Here is an 18795-nt window from a genome sequence, read left to right as displayed (position 1 = left end):
TACAGCAATATTTCCAGTGACACACAGGTGAGAACAATTTTTTTACTATTACATTTACTTTCACACTTCTATCCTGTCTGTCAATTTGAAGTAGTATTTGCTAACTGAGTGATACATTTCCATTACGGTTTCACAGGCGTGGTTACCAACGTGTGTCATCTGCTTGCATCCTTCATGGGCTTGTGATGTGTAACATAGGTATGTTGACATTACATTTTTGAACGGTTTTTGTCATTGTCATAAATAATACACATTTTCAAAATCACAGACTGACTCCAGATTGCTTTGTGGTTCAAGGGTGTTTATTGAAGTGGTAATTATTGGAGAGGGTGGCAAAATGATGATGGGTGATGGTGGAGGAATGTCCATGGCAGAGTCCAGTCTATTAGTCTCACAGGTGTATTGCCCATATGGGCATAGGAAGTGGAGCTGGGGCAGTTCCAAGCTGGACAGGGTAACAAAGTGGGACAGTGGGAGGACAATCAGGGTGGTCTCATTTCCTGGCGGGGGTCTTGCCATCTAGCTCTGTCCTGGTCCTGGAGCTCAGGGACCGCTTGCGGGGTGGTTCTCCATCTGCAGGGGGTGGGGTGCTGGTGTGGTGGTCCTGTGGCGGGGCGTCCTGTCCACTAGCGCCGGCGGAGGTGGTGGGCAGTTCATCGTCCAGGCTAGTGTCAGGGGCCCCTTGGAGTGCCACAGTGTCCCTCATGGTATTTTGTAGGTCCTTCAGCACCGCTACGATGGAGCCCAGGGCGAAGCTGATGGTTCTGAGCTCCTCCCTGAACCCCAAATACTGTTCCTCCTGCATGCGCTGGGTCTCCTGAAACTTGGCCAGGACCGTAGCCATCGTCTCCTGGGAGTGGTGGTATGCTCCCATGATGGAGGAGAGGGCCTTGTGGAGAGTGGGTTCCCTTGGCCTGTCCGCCCCCTGTCGCACAGCAGCCCTCCCAGTTCCCCTGTGTTCCTGTGCCTCCGTCCCCTGGACCGTGTGCCCACTACCACTGCCCCCAGGTCCCTGTTGTTGTTGGGGTGGTGGGTTATCCTGGGTTCCCTGTAGTGGTGGACACACAGCTGATTGACGTGTCCTGGGGACGGAGGTATGGGCCCGCTAGGTGGGTGCTGTGCTGGTGTTACCAGAGGGTGGAAGGTCAGTGTTGGACTGTGCCTGTGCGAGGGGAACCGACTGTCCCGAGGCCCACGATGGTCCGGGCTGGTCATCTGGATCCAGTTGGCCAGAGCTGCTGTCATCACTGTGGGCCTCTTCTGTGGGTGGGGTAGAGATGTCTGGACCCTCCTGTCTGGTGACGTTACGTAGTGGTCCTGCAGGGGTATAAAAACATGATTATTGCATCTGTGTGTGTCATGGTGTGCAATGGGTGGGTGTGCGTGTACCCCAGTGCAAGCATTCCTGTGTGGGGGCTTGTGTGATGATGGTTCGGGGGTGTTATGGGTATGTGCAGTAGGCATGCTTTAGTGAGGTGTGTCCATGCTTTGTTGTGTCATGCAGGACTTGGTGTTGGGATGGGTGGTTTGTGTTATTAGTACATTAGTGAGGAGTTGGAGTGATAGGGGAGGGGGTGAGGGTGGGGGTGTGTGATAGCATGCAGGTAGGGTGGGGGATATGATTGTTGAGATTTGACTTACCAGTGTCCATTTCTCCACTGACTCCTTCGAGGCCCTCAGGATGCATAATGGTCAAGACCTGCTCCTCCCATGTTGTTAGTTGTGGGGGAGGAGGTGGGGGTCTGCCGCCAGTCCGCTGAACCGCGATGTTGTGCCTGGAGACCACGGAACGCACCTTCCCCCGTAGGTTGTTCCACCTCTTCCTGATGTCCTCCCGATTTCTTGGGTGCTGTCCCACTGCGTTGACCCTGTCCACGATTCTTCGCCATAGCTCCATCTTCCTAGCTATAGAGGTGTGCTGCACCTGTGATCCAAATAGCTGTGGCTCTACCCGTACGATTTCCTCCACCATAACCCTGAGCTCCTCCTCCGAAAACCTGGGGTGTCTTTGGTGTGCCATGGGGTGGTGTAGGTGATGTGTGGGGTGGTGTATGTGGTGATGAGTGTGGTGATGTGTAGTGGTGTGTGGTGTTTTGTGCGTGGATGTTGTGTGGGTGATGGTGTTTTGTGCCTCTGTGTGGTGGGGTTGTCTATTGCTGTGCTCTCTCTCTGTCACCTTCGTCTCTAATTTTGGGTCGTAGGGGTTTGTGGGTGATGTGGGTGTGTGTTTTATATTGAATTGGGTGTGTGGGAGTGGTGTTTGTATGTGTATCAGGTGTGTGTATTTTGAATTGTCCAATGTGGCGGTGCTTTGGAGATGTGTGTGTATTTTGAGCGCGGATTCGTGGGTCGTAATAGCATGGGCGTGCTTCTGTTGGCGTGACGGTGGAGGATTTGTTATCGCCGGGTTATCACTGAACTTTGGTGTGGCGGACTTGTGTGGGTGTCTGAATTTCGGCGGATTCTGAGCAGTGGGTCATAATAGCTGTGGCGGAATTCCACGTCCGCGGCGGTGTATTGGCGGTCTTCTGCACGGCGGTAAGTGGCTTTTACCGCCAATGTTGTAATGACCCCCTTAGTGTAATAGATAGCCATGGGGGTAGTGGTTTTCAGTAAGAATTGTTCCACTTTCACCCATATGGGTGTGTTTTCGTTCATGGATATCATATAAGTTGAGTGTGATAGTTGTTGTGCTATGCAATAGTTTTCTAAGTGCGGAAGTCTACGGCCTCCTTTTAAAGAAGATGAATGCAATTTTGAACCACTTATACGGGGCTTTTTTCCTCCCCAAATAAAGCGAGTTATCAATGATGTTGTATTTATGAAAAATGTAGAAGTAATAGGAAGTGATAACATACCGAAGATGTAATTAAATTTTGTAATTGTATTCATTTTAATAATCTGTATTCTTCCCCATAATGATAGTTCAATTGAGACCATCTAATGAAATCTCTTTTAAGCCTATCTACTATGGGGTTCAAATTATCCATCATAATATTATTTAACCCTGCCTTAAGTAGAATCCCAAGATATTTCAGATGTGATGATTTCCATTTAAAAGAGAAATCGTTTAATACGGATGGAGTAGTATTATTGTTCATTGGCAAAGCTTCACATTTAGACCAATTAATCTTATAACCAGAAAATGTCGAGAATTGATTTAATAAATGAATCAGGTTTTTGACTGAGGAGTTTGGGTTAGATAATGTAAGTAAAATATCGTCTGCATAGTAAAAAGCTTTAACCTCACCTGTTGAAGTAGCAATACCTTGTATGTTAGCATTCTGTCTAATTGCTATGGCTAAGGGTTCTAATGCAATAAGAAATAACAAAGGGTATAGTGGACATCCTTGTCTGGTACCTCGTGAAATTTTAAAATAAGGAGATGTAAAAGCATTACATGTGATCGCGGCTGTAGGAAGATGATACATTCCCTTAGTTAATGTAATGAAGTCAGAACCAATACAAATTCTATTCATAGTTCGAAATAAATATCCCCATTCTACTCTGTCAAAAGCCTTTTCAGCATCTAAGTTTTCTTCTATTTTATTACGTTGTTGCCATAATAAATGTAGAATTGTTCGAAGATGATTTGAGGAGGATTGAGATGGAACAAAACCTACTTGAAAGGGATGAATAAGTGTTGTGATGACTGAATTTAATCTTATCGCAAGTATTTAAGGCAAAATATTAACATCAGAGTTTATTAAAGAAATGAGTTCATAACTGGAACATTCCAGTGGATCTTTATCCGGTTTGAGAATTACTGTAATACGTGCTCGTAGAAATTCTGGGGGAAAGTGACCCTTTTTTAAAGCTTCATTAAGGAAGGATTGTAACAATGGGATAATTTTGGCTTTTGTGATGTTATAAAATTCGATGGGAAAGCTGTCTTCTCCAGGGGCTTTATTTGTAGCTAAACAATCAATAGCTTTTGCTATCTCTTCTGTTGATATGGGTCCTTCTAGTCTTAATTTTTGTTCTTGAGTTAGTCTTGGAATATTTAGATTAGTGAAAAAATCATCTTCCTCCTTTGTATCTTCGCAGTTCAATGATGTATAAAGTGTTTCATAATAAGTTTGGAATTGTGTAATAATGTCTGTTGGTAAGGTAAATAAGTAATTTGAAGAATTTTTAATAATAGGTATCGCTCTGGATGATTCCTGTTGGCGTAATTGATAGGCTAAAAGACGTCCCGCTTTCTCGCCTCTTTCATAGTGACGTTGTCAAATTAGGAATAAACATTTTTCAGCTTGAGAGGTATATAGATTATTAAATCTAGCATGTATAACTTGATCAACCCAGTCTCTTTTCAATTTTTCACTTTCTGATTCATTAAGATGTGTTTCTTGTATTAAAGCTATATCTGGTTTTTGTTGGCCAAGAAAATTAACTATCTTCTTTCTCTTGATAAAATGTGTCAAACCATTAACATTCAAAGAAATAACATTTAAAGGTTTTAACTTGTTAATGGGCATGTGAAAACTAACAAAGTAATATCAATCCAATTTCTAATAATAAAGAGGGAGAAAGAGAAGGAATATAAATAGATTAATAAGAAAATGAATAATAAAGAAGAGGAATAGAGAAAGAAGAAATATAATAGTAGTTATAAAGTTTCAAATGTGTCATTATATTATAGATGAGTTTTTAAATCAGTATGACTTTTATATTAATTTAGTGAAAGGAAAGTATTACTTGTTAAAATTGTCAAATATCAAATAAATTGTCCAACACAAGTGATAAGACAATTTTGTACACTTAACACCTAAACTTTTATCTGGGGATATAAACCAAAGAGTCATGAAGAGGAGAATAGAGAAGGGAGAAAATAAAGCCATTTCAAATATACAATATGAAATATCCTACATCATAAATAAATATGATCTTGTAATGAGAAGTAAATTGAATAGAGAGTAGATAGAATAATAATAGTTCCACTCTATTCAAGTTTTTAAAGGAGATCTAGATTTATCTCTTGGTTGATATTTTTTCTATGCTTTAAATTTACCACCATGTGTCCATTGTTGTTGAACAGTCTCCCATTCTCCTTGATCTATGTCCTCTGGAGTGGTAGGAGATGAGAATTCTTTACTTGCTGAGGGTGAAGAAGTCTTATGCTCCATCTCAGAATCTTTGTCATCTAAGTCATTCAAAAAGGATTCCAAGTCATGTGGTTCTGAATATTCTTTGGTTTTCCCTTGAAAAATCACAATCATAATAGCAGGATCTAAAAGACCATATTTTATATCTCTTTTCTTTAATCTATTGCGTAGATTTAAGAATTGTTTCCTTTTGAGATTTGTAGGTGCTGAATAATCTGCTGTGATTATTATCTGAGATGTTTCATATTCATATGGACCATGTTTTTTGGCAGCCATGATAATCTGACGGGCTTGTTGATGGTGTAAACAGCAAGCTAAAATATGTCTAGGTCTTGTGGATTGGATTATTCCACATGAGCTCTCTGAAATTCTAATGGTACTGTAAAAGTAACATTCGTCAGAGTTGGGAGAAAATTAGTCAAAAAGTCTAGGATATTGTCTTTCTCTATTTGCTCTGGAAGACCTATAATTCTAAGATTATTCCTTTTACTCCGGTCTCTAAATCGGTCATTTTTTGCTGAAGATACAAAATATCTTGACTATTATCAGGTGTCTTATCTATGCAGATTTCGATATCTGTCAATCAATTGTCCATTGATTGCATACAAGATTGAAACTTGACCACTTTGTTTCTCAAGCCTTGAACCTCCGTAGTATTAGTAGACACTGTATTTTCCAAAGAACTAATGGAAGATTTTATGGCTAATAGTTCTTTTAAGATAGTATCCATAGCAGTTAGAGGTGGTTCAGTAGGGTAAGCCATTATGTGTTTGGTTTCAGTGATTACTGGTATAGATTGCAAAGCTGCACTATATGACAGTTGTCTTATAACTTTAGGATCTGACATAGGAGATTTTTTGTTTGTTTTCCTATCTTCGTTCCATTCGATTTTAGGGGAAAGTAGTCAAATTCCACTGCATTTGGCTCTGTTCTCATCTACATTATTTTTAAAATGGTTACAAAGCAAATGAATCGTTGATTATTTATCCATTATTGTCCGGTAGATTTTTTTTTTTTTTAGTTGTTGTCAGAAAGTTAGTTTTTGATTCAATTACCCAGTTTCGTTCTATTTGTCTAAAAGGGAGAATCGTAAAACTCCACGGTTTTTAGCTCCGTTGTTACTTCATGTCATTTCTCCAGGAATTGTAGAGCAATTGGAACATGGATTATAAGTTCAACAGCATCTGTTAGGTTTCCGATGAAGTTTTTTTCTAGTTTTATGAAGGCTATGTGGTCGGAGAAATAACTTTTGGCTTGATTCTTCAACTCCGTTTCATTCAGCTTTTTAGGGGGAGTCGTCGAATTCCGCGACATTGATTCACTTACACCGTTTCTAAAGGAGATGCAGAGCGAGTGTATTGCGGATTATAGATCCAGAAACATCCATTAGATTTCTGATGAAGTATTTTCTAGCTTTTTGAAGGCTTTACTGTCATGGAAGTAACATGTGGTTCGATTCCCCCTCTCCGTTCCATTCAATTTTAAGGGAGCGTCTTCAAATTCCCCGGTGTTTAGCTCTACGCGCTTCTAATGGAGATGCAGAGCGGATGGATTGCAGATTATAGATCCAGTAGCATCCGTTAAGTTTCCGATGAAGTATTTTCTAGTTTTTACCCATTTATTTTTTTTGAAGATTTTGCTATTTTTTAAATAACTTTTGGCTCGATTCTTCATCTCTGTTTCATTCGGCTTTTAAGGAAGATTCGTCATACTCTGTGACGTTGGTTCATTTACAACGCTTCTAAAGGAGGTGCAGAGCGAGTGTATTGCGGGTTCCAAGACTAGTAACATCCATTAGGTTTCCGATTAAGTATTGTCTAGCTTTTCGAGGATTTTGCTCTCATGGAAATAACTTTTGGCTCGATTCCCCCTCTCCGTTCTATCCAGTTTTAAGGGAGCGTCGTCAGATTCCACAGCGTTTGGCTCTACTCGCTTCTAAAACGGAGCGAAAGGATTGCGGATTCCAGGTCCAGTAACATCCGTTAGGTTACAGATGAAGTAATTTCTAGGTTTTTTTTTTAGGATTTTGCTGTTGTTGGAGTAACTTTTGACTCGATTCTTCGTCTTCGTTTCATTCGGCTCTCAAGGTAGAGCCGCCAAATTCGACTACGTTAGTCCACTTACATCGCTTCTAAAGGAGATGCAGAGTGAATGGGTTATGGACTTTAAGACCAGTAACATCCATTAGGTTTCCGATAAAGTATTTTCTGTTTTTTTGAAGACTTTACTGTCATGGAAGTAACTTTTGGCTCGATTCCCTGTCTCTGTCTTATCCAGCTTTTTAAGGGAGCGTCGTCAAATTCCACGGCATTCGGCTCACTCTCCTCTATATCGTTTCTAAAGGAGTTGCAGGGCAAGTGGGTCGCGACTTATAGTTTTAGAAGTATCCGTTACGTTTCTGATGGAGTATTTTCCCCTTTTCTGAAGGTTTTGATGTCGGAGAAGTAACTTTTGGCTCGATTCCCCGTCTCCATTCTGCTCGGCTATAAGGAAGAGCCGCAATCTTCCACAGCGCTTGGCTCCGCCCCTCTGCAGTGGTAGTATGACTGCCACAATATGAGTTTGGCAGGCAGACCCGCCAATCTACCGCCGTCCCCGCCAGGATCAGTGATCAGGATGGGCTGACTGCGGTCCAGATTGTAATCAGCCAGGTGGCGCTGAACTCAGAGCCACTTTGCTGATTGCAACTTTCACCTCCGCCAGCCACCATGAAAAGGCTGGCAGAGAACAAGTGCAGGGGGCCACAGGGGACCATGGAAAGTGTAGGGGTCCCTCTTCCCAGCACCCTTGAAATGTGCACTGTCTGCAATGCAGACAATATGCATTTCAAAAGTGCTGGTGCACCAGGCGTGCAACAGCATTGCTGCCGGCTCGATTATGAGCTTGGGAAAAATGCTGCTGCACCTTTCCCACTGGACTGATGGGTGTAAACCTTGGTCACCCTGTCAGCCCAGTGGGAAATTTGTAATAGGACTGGTGGGAAGACCACCACCTCGATGGTGGTCTCCGCACCATGGGTCTGGCAGTCGGGTTTTCACACTGCCAAACTCGTAACCAGGCCCTAAGTGATTTACCCAGAATCACAGAAGATTGAGCCGATGTTAGATTATCCTTACTTTATAATGCCAAACATATGATACATTTGGAGTCTGGGCAAATTATGTAACTTTAGATTGTAAAGCCTTCTAAAAATAAAGTAATGCCAGCCTGAAGATGTAATCATGAGCTCATATTTATCATATCATTTTAAAATCCCATATGTCAATGATCACTAAAGCTCTGAGGTCATATGGCTCAAAAGAGAACACCTTTCCATTATATGACTTCATACAAGAGAGCTGGAGTCACTACTATTGGACCTATTAAACCTTGAATGGCCTTTATAAATCAGTCCTGATATCAGATCAAGTTGTTTTTGAATATCATGCCGATTTAACAAATGAATTAAAGTTAATCCATTATGAATAAGATGCTACTTTATCTAATAGAGCTACCTCATGACGTAATATTACATAAACTCCTGCAAACTACTGAAAATTTGCTTCTAACAGTATTAACGTTTAAATGGTTAATAGTTGATAGTGTACATTAGTTGAGATGGCTTTATTCGGGGAACATGTGATGTCCTTCAAGCCTCAGCGGGAGGTTTGATGGTGAATCAGAGGAGCTCCACAGAGCTATATGGTCTGTGCCCTGGTGACAAAAGTATGCTTGTCAGGAAGATTTATCCAGATGAGGTTCTGTTGCTTGTTGAGGCTAGGTTGGAGATTTGTTTATATGCGGATATTTCACAAAGTGGGCTGTTTGAGGGCTATACGACTTTTCTTTTTAGGAATCCACAATATCGGAAGTGCTCTCAGCTCAGGTTCTACAGAGTTCTGTTGAACACTGTCTTTTATATAACACACAACTTGTATGGTGGAGTTATTTCCCCGTATTGTATCAGGGATAAAAAACACATCTGTGCTACAAGACAGGTTCTATGACAGAGAATGAAGATATTGGTCGGAAAGGCCTCACCCACTCTTTTGTGGCATGGTTCATCACTGGCCAGTCCGATCCACTGTGTTAGGATGATACCAACACTAAAGAGGGAGATCTGAAGATTATGTTCTGTTCATCACTGGGGTCCAGTCAGTCTTAAATCAACCTACTTGTAAACCATAGGATTTCCTTTATTGTAGCGTACACTTGGCTGGATTAAAAATGTGGGGATGATGGTGAGAGCTTATGGGCCTCATTCTGACTTTGGCGGGCGGTGGAGGCCGCCTGCCAAAGTACTGCCGTCAGAATACCGCTGCGCGGTCAAAAGACCGCCGCAGTAATTCTGAGTTTCCCGCTGGGCTGGTGGGCGACTGCCAGAAGGCCGCCCGCCAGCCCAACGGGAAACCCCCTTCCATGAGGATGCCGGCTCCGAATGGAGCCGGCGGAGTGGAAGGGGTGCGACGGGTTCAGTTGCACCCGTCGCGATTTTCAGTGTCTGCTTGGCAGACACTGAAAATCTTGGTGGGGCCCTGTTAGGGGGCCCCTGCAGTGCCCATGCCAGTGGCATGGGCTCTGCAGGGGCCCCCAGGGGCTCCGCGACACCCGTTACCGCCAGCCAGGTTCTGGCGGTCAAAACCGCCAGAGCCAGGCTGGCGGTAAGGGGGTCGGAATCCCCATGGCGGTGCTGCCTGCAGCGCCGCCATGGAGGATTCCCCAGGGCAGCGGGAAACCGGCAGGACACTGCCGGTTTTCCGTTTCTGACCGCGGCGGTACCGCCGCGGTCAGAATGCCCATGGATGCACCACCAGCCTGTTGGCGGTGCATCAATGGTTGTTGGCCTGGCGGTAGCCTACCGCCAGGGTCAGAATGACCCCCTATGTCTGGAGCATCACATCAGAGTGTAATTGGCAACATGTTTTGGCCACATTTGGATACTTCAAGGGAGTGTCTTGGGTCTTCATCAGAGCTGTCTAGGTTCCCCTCAAGTCAGTCATTAATGCACCTCTCAAGTGCATGCTAGGCAAGAGTGGGTCTTACCTGTCAGTATATCATCTTCATCTACGGATAAAAACAGTATGAGAATCGTGGTATGCAGTTGATACATAATATTCTCACCAACCTTGGATGAATGTTGAACAGTATCTATGCTGTAAACATGCTCTACTCTGTCAACATGTAAGAAACTGTAAATGGTATTGCACATGCAAGCACCTATTGTGATTTACACATGATAGCATAGCATGCTCAAATCTATGTGTAAAAAAAAGCAGTGAATCATGCATGGTATATCTAGTCACTTATCCTACATTATGTGGGTGTTATGCCACGCGGACATTCAGGGGAGAAACCTATCCTATAGTCACACACTTGTGTGAGAGAAAAGGTATAAGTTATAATCCCTCATAGTCAAAGTATACAAAACATCTTGGGACATAACCTTATTTTGGTCCATACCCATGATGTCATCTTCTATATAACTACTCAGTATGATGTAAGTGTTCATTTATTTTCAGAGACACACACCCTATTTAATTGTCACCATCTTACGTTATGCTGAGCTCCTTCTATGTTAAAGATTGATTACGGGTGTGTGTTATATGATTGATTGCATACTCTTAGTGTTTTGAAGGACCCCTATGTAAAGTGTAACATGCCTCTCTTGTCATCTGTTAGTGCAGGGACATTTCACTGTGGTTCTCAGCCCTGTCCTCTAAATCATTGTGTAGGTTCTCGCTTGTGCTACAGCTGAACCAATATTCCACAGAAGGGAGTGCTTCCACCATAGACATAACGTCATTCATTAATAATGAAATAAAGTTATGGGTGTTTTATGCTTGCCAATCTTCATGGCCATTTAAACAGACCTCTCCCCCTAAAAGGGGAATGTTTCATACACTCAGCAACACATGATAATCATACTGACTAATACACACCGTATATTATAATCGATAATCACATTGAACATAGCATCTCTGAATGCACCAATGCTCTGCTTTTTGTCAGATAGAGTATGGCAGGAAAGATTGTAATTATAAGGCCCCAACCATAATTATTCAATCACAATAAACACAGCATCTCCTGGTGCACCAATACTCTGTGTTATGCACAGAATAAAGAAACTCAGAGGGTTGTTGTTGTTAGGCCCCAACCACCCGAACCCCTCCTTACTTTGTCAAGGTTCATGTTCCTACTATGAACCTAAGACGGCTGCCAGTGCTCTACCTTGCTGGTCTGTGCACCCAGCGGATCTTTAAGGTGGCAGCTGTTAGTGTGCCCCGGAGGGGGATCGTATCATCACTCAGTGCAGTCCCCAGTACCTCTAGGAAATGCAGTCTGAATCCACTCACGCGTAGTCCCAATTGGACCTGCATCATCTTACAAACATACCGTGGACCGCAGTGTTTCTTAGAGTGGTCCACTGGATTTCTGGGAAATGTGTTTTTCCACAATACCATACTTCACAGAAGGGTGAATATTGCCTGCATCTATGCTCCTGTGAAGTACCTTTGTGTGCCAAAAGCACCTAGTAGGAATATTCTTGTCCTCATTGAAAAAAAGCTACAATTCTTTTCAAGAAAAAAATTGTAAAGAAATTCTAGTAAGTGTCCTTCTTAAATGTGCATTGTCCCAAGTCAAGGGCCAGCCAGCGAGATGGTCACAGTTAGCATGTCGATATTCATCTCCACCTAGATTGTGGTATTTCTTCTCTCACACAAGTGTGTGAGTACAGGAGAGGATCCTCCCTGGTGTGTCTGTATGGCATAACAACCAAATAATGTTGGGTAAGTGACTGGACGTACTGTGCATGATTCACTGCTTTGTTTTTATACATACATTTGAGCATGCTGTGATATCACATGTACATCACTATAGGTGCTTACATTTTCTGACACGTTCATAGAGTAGAGCATGTTTATAGCATTGATACTGCTCAGCATTCATTCAACATGGTAAGAATACCGTGTATCAACTGCATACCACAATTCTCATACTGTTTTTATACCTAGGTGAAGATGATAGACTGACAGATAAGACCTACTCTTACCTAGCATGCACTTGAGAGATGCATGAATGACTGACTTTAGTGGTACCTGGACAGCACTGACGAAGGACTGAGACCCATCCTTTAGGGATCCAAATGTGACCGAAACGTGTTGCCAATCATACTCTGATGTGATGCTCTAGACATAAGCTCTCACTAGTATCCCTACATTTTTAACCCAGCTAAGTGAACTATATAATAAACGAAATCCTTTGGTCTACATTTAGGTTGTTTTAAGACTAAATGAATCCTGGTGATGACCAGAATAGTGATCTCCTCCCCAATGAGGTTGAGGCCACCATGTTTGTATTATCCTAACATGGTGGGTCAGACTGGCTGATGATGAAGAATGCTACAAAAGAATGAGTGAGGGTCTTCTGACCAATATCTTCATGCTCTGTCGTGCTCAGAAGTGTTCTTTCATCCCTGATAAAATACAGGGAAATAACTCCTGCCATACCAGTTTTGTGATATGTTATAAAGGATGTTTGGCACGTAGACTTATAGCTCTTTCTAGGTGTAATCCAGGCACTGGACCTCGTTACAAAGCTGGCGGTCACAAGACCGCCAGCCTCGCAATGGATATCAGACCGCCAGGGCTGTGGCAGTCCAATTGCCACGTTATAAGTTTGGTGATCAGACCACCATCTGACCACAGTCTCTGCCAGGATCCTAGATCCTGATGGGATAACTGCAGTCTTGGTTGCAATCGGCAAGGGCGGCGCTTAACTCAGCACCGCCCTGCTGATTACAACCTTGTTCTCCTCCAGCCTTTTCATGGCAGTTTCACCACCATGAAAAGCCTGTTGGAGAACAAACGCAGGGGGCCACAGGTGGCCCCCTGCGCTGCCCATGCCATACATAGCACCATCGGAATGCTCACTGTCTGCTTTGCACCCTTTTCTGAGGGTGCTGGACGGCTCCCTCTGTGCTATCTCGTAGCACTGTTCCCGGCTGGTCAGACTGACGGGAATGCTCTATTTCAAGGTTTACATCGGTCAGCCAGGTCAGGCCAGCGGAAACCTTGCAATAGGCTGGGGGGGTGGGAACCCCACTACCATGGTATTGGCATCCTCCCAGCGAATTTGGCAGTCCCGCGTTGGGACTGGCAAACTTGTAATGCGCTCTACTGTCTTTTACCTTGACTAATTAGTCTCCATCTTTGTAAAACTACATTCAGTTTTAAGGATCGTTCTGGTGGTGCTAGGTTGGAGCATAAGAAGGGATGTACATGATTTGGGCTAGGGTGCACAGAGTTCCAGGAAAATTCTGGTGTTTCTCATTCTGTCCCGGCATCCTGACACTTTTATCTTTAATAAATGCATAGCCCGTTTTTTGAGAGAGTATCATATGAGGGAAAGCATTACCTACAATGTAGTGCATGCTCTTGTTTTCACCCGCCCTCTCCTCACACCATGGACAGAAGCTCACTTCTTTAAGACTTGCCTGCTGTGCTGCCTTGCTGCATTCACAGTGCAGCAGGTTTTAACAAGGGTTTAACCAGTGTTGCTGGAGTCTGAAGAGAAAATTATCAACAAACACCTCACCAAATACCTCATTGACCACTATCTCCTCAATACTGTTCAGTCTGGTTTCAGACACAACCAGAGCACTGAAATTGCCCTTATAGATGCCACAGATGGCATTTGCAGGGCTCAGGATGGATGGAGGAGACATGCCGTCTGCCATCCACGTAGACATCCCTGCAGCATTTGACACAGTCTCCCACCCCATCCAACACTTACACAACATCGGAATCCAAGGACATGCATTCAAATGTGTGTACTCCTTCCTGACTGGGAGGGTGCAGTCAGTCAGCCTGGCACTGCATTCCTCAGACGCCTGTGACCTCATCTGTGGAGTTCTGCAAGGATCCTCCTGAATCCCGACCCTGCTCAATGCGAACCCACTGGGCAGCATCATCCATTTGCACATCGATGTCCTCTCCTATGCCAACAACACAAAAATCATTCTCTCTCTCCCTCCAGTAGCTGGTTCAAGTTCAATGCCTGCATGACTGAAATCGCCTACTGGATGAAAACCATCTTCCTTAAGCTGAACATCGACAAGACCAAAATCATGATCTTCAGGAAGTGTATATCACCATGGGATTGCACCAGGTGGCCAACAGAGCTAGGACTAGCACCCACCAAGAACCTTGGGATGATCACTGATAGCAAACTCAACATGATCACCCAAGTCAATGTCGTCACTGCGTCATGCTTCCACACACTGAAGAATATTTTCAAGTGGCTCCTAATTGGCACCCAGAAAACCATCATGCACTCCCTAGTCACAAGCAAACAGCACTGTGGGAACTCCGTCTACGCCATAATCAGAGAAAAACGCACCAGAAGGTTGCAGATCACTAAGAACATGGCAGCCAGAATCACCTTCAAATTGCCACACCGCACTCATATCACACCTGACCTGAGGGAGCATTACTGGCTCCTAGTTCATAAATGAGCACAATTCAAACTTCTCACCCATACTTTCAAGGCACTACACAACATCACCCCAGCACACCTCAACAATTGCATCTGCTTTAACAAATGTTCCTTGACAGCTCTGTTCGTGTGGACTCCTAATTGCACACATCTCTCACATACGGAAAACGAGATCTGGTGGTCGAGCTTTCTCCTACATTGTTCCTAAAGCGTGGAATGACCTGCAGCTACACCTAAGAGCCCCATTCCAACTTCTTGAATTCTTCAAGACACTGAAGACCTGGCTTTTCAAGTAGTCTCACTAGGCCCTAAGGGTGGCAAGACTCACACCTGCTCAACGCCAGGTTGCACTCCTGGGTGATAGTGCTCTCTACAATTCTGCATAACACCACAAGATAACATAGCATAGCTGCCAAGGTCATTCCTGCACATGAGGCTCATCACAGCATGGGAGAGGGAGCGTTCTTATCTGATGGGTTTCAGAGGTCTGCAGGATTCTAAAGGCCAACTAAGAAAAGGGCTCTGTTCTGAAATGCACATAACACCAATAAAACAATCATAGGCATCTCTCCAGTGGGCCTCCTCGTAAAAACACACATTGATGCCTATCCATTCCTTTTTTCATTTGCTTTCTGGTACTTGTATTGTTTTATCGTAATAAATCCAGGGCTACCATCCTCAGAATGCAAATAAAACTGAACTGTGCGTGTTGTTCATGTGTGGTGTTAGAAAACCTTCCTTCCTTTGCTAGTTAAAGATTTTCAAAATGGAAATAAGTTCACAGCCCCTGAAATCCTTTTCTTTTGTGTGTTTTTTTATTTGTAACATTGTTAATAGTTTTGTGAGATGTAGAGGTGTAGTTATTTTTTTATTTTGATGGGTGCTGTGTTGGAGTCCTTCAGTATTCTTTGTTGGTGCCAATGGCTAGTCCTGGTTCTATGATCCTTCTGGTTTTTGATTCTAAAAATATGATCACCTTAGTTTGAGATCTTGTAGGTACTCTGCATCTATGCTCATGCATTCTTTCATATGCAAACCATCTTAAAATTGATTTTTTGCTCCACTAATGGCTAATTGATTGATATCAGCAATATGGTTATGTGTTACGTTATCTTCAGATTAACGCAGAGTCAGGATCCTTCATTTTGAAGTTTCTGCAGTTTTCTAATTTTTAAGTGGTATTTTTGACACCTTTGCAGTAATGTAATTTATACAACATCAGTTCCATAGTAGTTTCCACCTGATGGTCAGCTCAGAGAGATGAAACAACCACCTTACATTTAACCGGAAATACGATTTCTCTATGCCATATTTGATTTGAGGGTTGAAGGAGAGATTTGAGTCAAATATAACCCCTAGACTTTATCTTTCTGTTGTGGTTTTGGTCTCTCCTAGCTTTAGGGATGATTATGATTGCCTTTGTTATTTATGTCCATGTCTCCTAATAGTAGGTTTTCTGTTAGGATCCATTCCAGGAGGTGTAGTCCTACTGCTCCTACTCCACGGCTGTCTCTCATTTGTCACAATGAGCTGTTTCAGGGATACATTAAGTATACTACTAAATTTGACCAGTGAGTCTATAGCTTTCTGTTTGGCTAAGCCAGATACTGAGATCAATCACTTGGTCATCAAGGATTGCTTTGGATAGGGCCATGATAATCCCTTGTTTAAACTTTAAACAAAAAGTCAGTTTTTGACCTGTATCCAGACTAGCTTACTAAGGCCCCTTCAATAGTTAAATCAGATTTACAGTGGGTCAAAATACCCGTCTGGCATTCAGGGGTGTACTTAAAAAACAGAAATTATTATCAAAATCTTCTGTCAGTTCTTATGCTTTGTCAAAACAGTGCCACCTTTTCAACCATATCTGTCTTTAGTGGTTAAAGGCAAGCATTGTTTTTTATTGACCCGATGTAAACTGAATGTTGTTTATCTTCCCTTGAGCTTCGCCAAAGGTTGGTTATCTGACAGGGAGTTGCCTCCCTATACTTGTGATTCTTTATCAACTCAAAATAAAATGCAATTTGTTATGGATTGTAGAAGTTTTAATTAGCTTCATTAGAATTATCTTATTTCTCTATTGAAAAAATGTATTTTAGTCAGGTAAGCCCAGCTCCTATTTATTTTCAAATGTTATGGGATGGACACAATTATCTGGCTATTCCTAGTTTTCTTGTTGGCGCTGGACATGTTAGATCATTACAAAAATGTAATCTAATTATTATCTTTTATCCTCTAGTACTTCATATTTTATTTTATATTTTTTTTATTTTAAATTGTGCTTCATACAAATTGCATGCATATGAGCTGATCTGTATCAATCTCAGTGATTTTAGGCAAGTACAGAATCATCATAACTATGCCTGACATTTCAAAAAAGTGATACAATGCCAGATTCTAGACAGAAGAAATGACAATCCACCTCCAAAAAACAGAAAAAGACTTTAAAAAAGTAGGTAATATAAATTAAGTTAGTAATAACTAGGTCTTCATTAGGAGTTTGGCAGTCCCACTACAGGACTGCCGAATTTGTGTGGCAGGAACATTGCAATAGAGCATTCTCGCGTTAAAGGAGCCGAGTGTTATCTTGCAGCACAGAGGGGGCTGACCAGCAAAGCAGACAGTGCGCATTATGATGGTGCTAGGCAGGGGGGGCCCCCAGCGCAACCTCACGGCCAGCCTTTCCATGTTGGTCAGACTACCGTGGAAAGACTGGCAGTGAAGAGATTTGTAATCAGCCAGGCGGCAGTGAATTCAGCACTGCCCTGGCTGAGCACAACTCTGACCACCATCATGCATCACGAACCATGTTACCGGTGGGGACAGTGGTCCCTTAGCAGGGACGCCCCCCAGGGGTGTAACTGGGTGGTCAGACTACCTGGAGTGTGACAGTCCGACTGTCAACGTGAGTGTGGCGGTCTTCGGACCACCACACTCATAATGAAACCCTTAACAACACCAACATTCAAACCTAACACTGTAACTTAAATAAATACTGTAATCCTTTCTATTTACATTTCCTTATTATAGTAAACAGAATCAGAACAAAACCAAAAATTACTACAAAAATGAAAACAATATTCCATCATTTCCAAAGGCCAAAGTCGACAAGCATAATTTAAAAAGAAAGCAAACATATAAATTAATGTAAAATAAGAGAAAATAAAATAATGCCACAAAATAGAAATAACACTAACAAATACAATTTTCTCAGCAGAACAAAATCAAGCACGAGTATAAATTAAAAAGTATAAATAATGTTGTAATTAATAATGTTACTTAAAAATATATTTATTTAAAATAAATAGTTGAGTAAATAATTGCTATATAATTATAAAATGCAACAGCATTAAATAGGAAGATCATTATGGACAACAGCCTGAAGCAAGGCTGTGTCCTTGCTCCACTTCTTTTTAATTTGTATACAGAAGAAATGTCCTTAGCCTTAAAATGTGCCAATTTGATTCTCCCCAAATCGGAAACTTTAAAATTACACTGTTTCAGTACGCAGACAATATTGTCCAGTTAGATCACTCCAGAATTGGACTCCAAAAATCATGATCTGCTCTCCACAACTACAACTAGGTAAATAAGATGAAGGTGAATATCTTGAAGACAACAGCAGTATCCTTTTGGAAGACGCCAAAAAGATCAAGCCATTATTGGAATATGGGACCACTAAAGATCACTGGGGCCAAATGTTAGAAATACTTAGGTGTGCGCTTACAGTGACCGGGAGCACCAAAGTTCACCTCTGCCATCTCAAAGCCAAGGCTGTATCGTTAACTACAAGAGTATGCCAGCTTAACAACATGATAGAGAGCTCCTCCTCAGTTTCCATTCGACAGGTGCTCAGAGCTATTCTCCTTCCAGCGCTAAATTATGGCCACAAAGCCTTCCCAGGGCAGGATAATTAAACTTGTGGAACAATTTCAAGTCAAAGCTTAAGAGAGTGTTCATGCTACCCCAATGCATCAGAGACTGCCTGATAAGACTAGAAATTGGTCTAGAATGCCAGAAGTGGGCCCACATGGACGCCTTCTTAAAATATTACTAAAGAGTAGCCAAAGCACTGCCTAATACGCTGAAATCAGTAAGTTGCCCTATTTTTAGTCTAAAACAGAATCCTTTGTTGCACTTTCCAATCACAGCACTTCAGTCTCTAGAAAATTGATCAGACAGTTTTAGATATGCTGGTCATTTCACAAACTGCTTT

The sequence above is a fragment of the Pleurodeles waltl genome, chromosome 4_1, assembly GCF_031143425.1.
Source record: "Pleurodeles waltl isolate 20211129_DDA chromosome 4_1, aPleWal1.hap1.20221129, whole genome shotgun sequence".
Classification (NCBI taxonomy): domain Eukaryota; kingdom Metazoa; phylum Chordata; class Amphibia; order Caudata; family Salamandridae; genus Pleurodeles; species Pleurodeles waltl.
The sequence above is the reverse complement of the archived record's forward strand: the minus strand, read 5'-3'. Positions refer to the sequence as shown.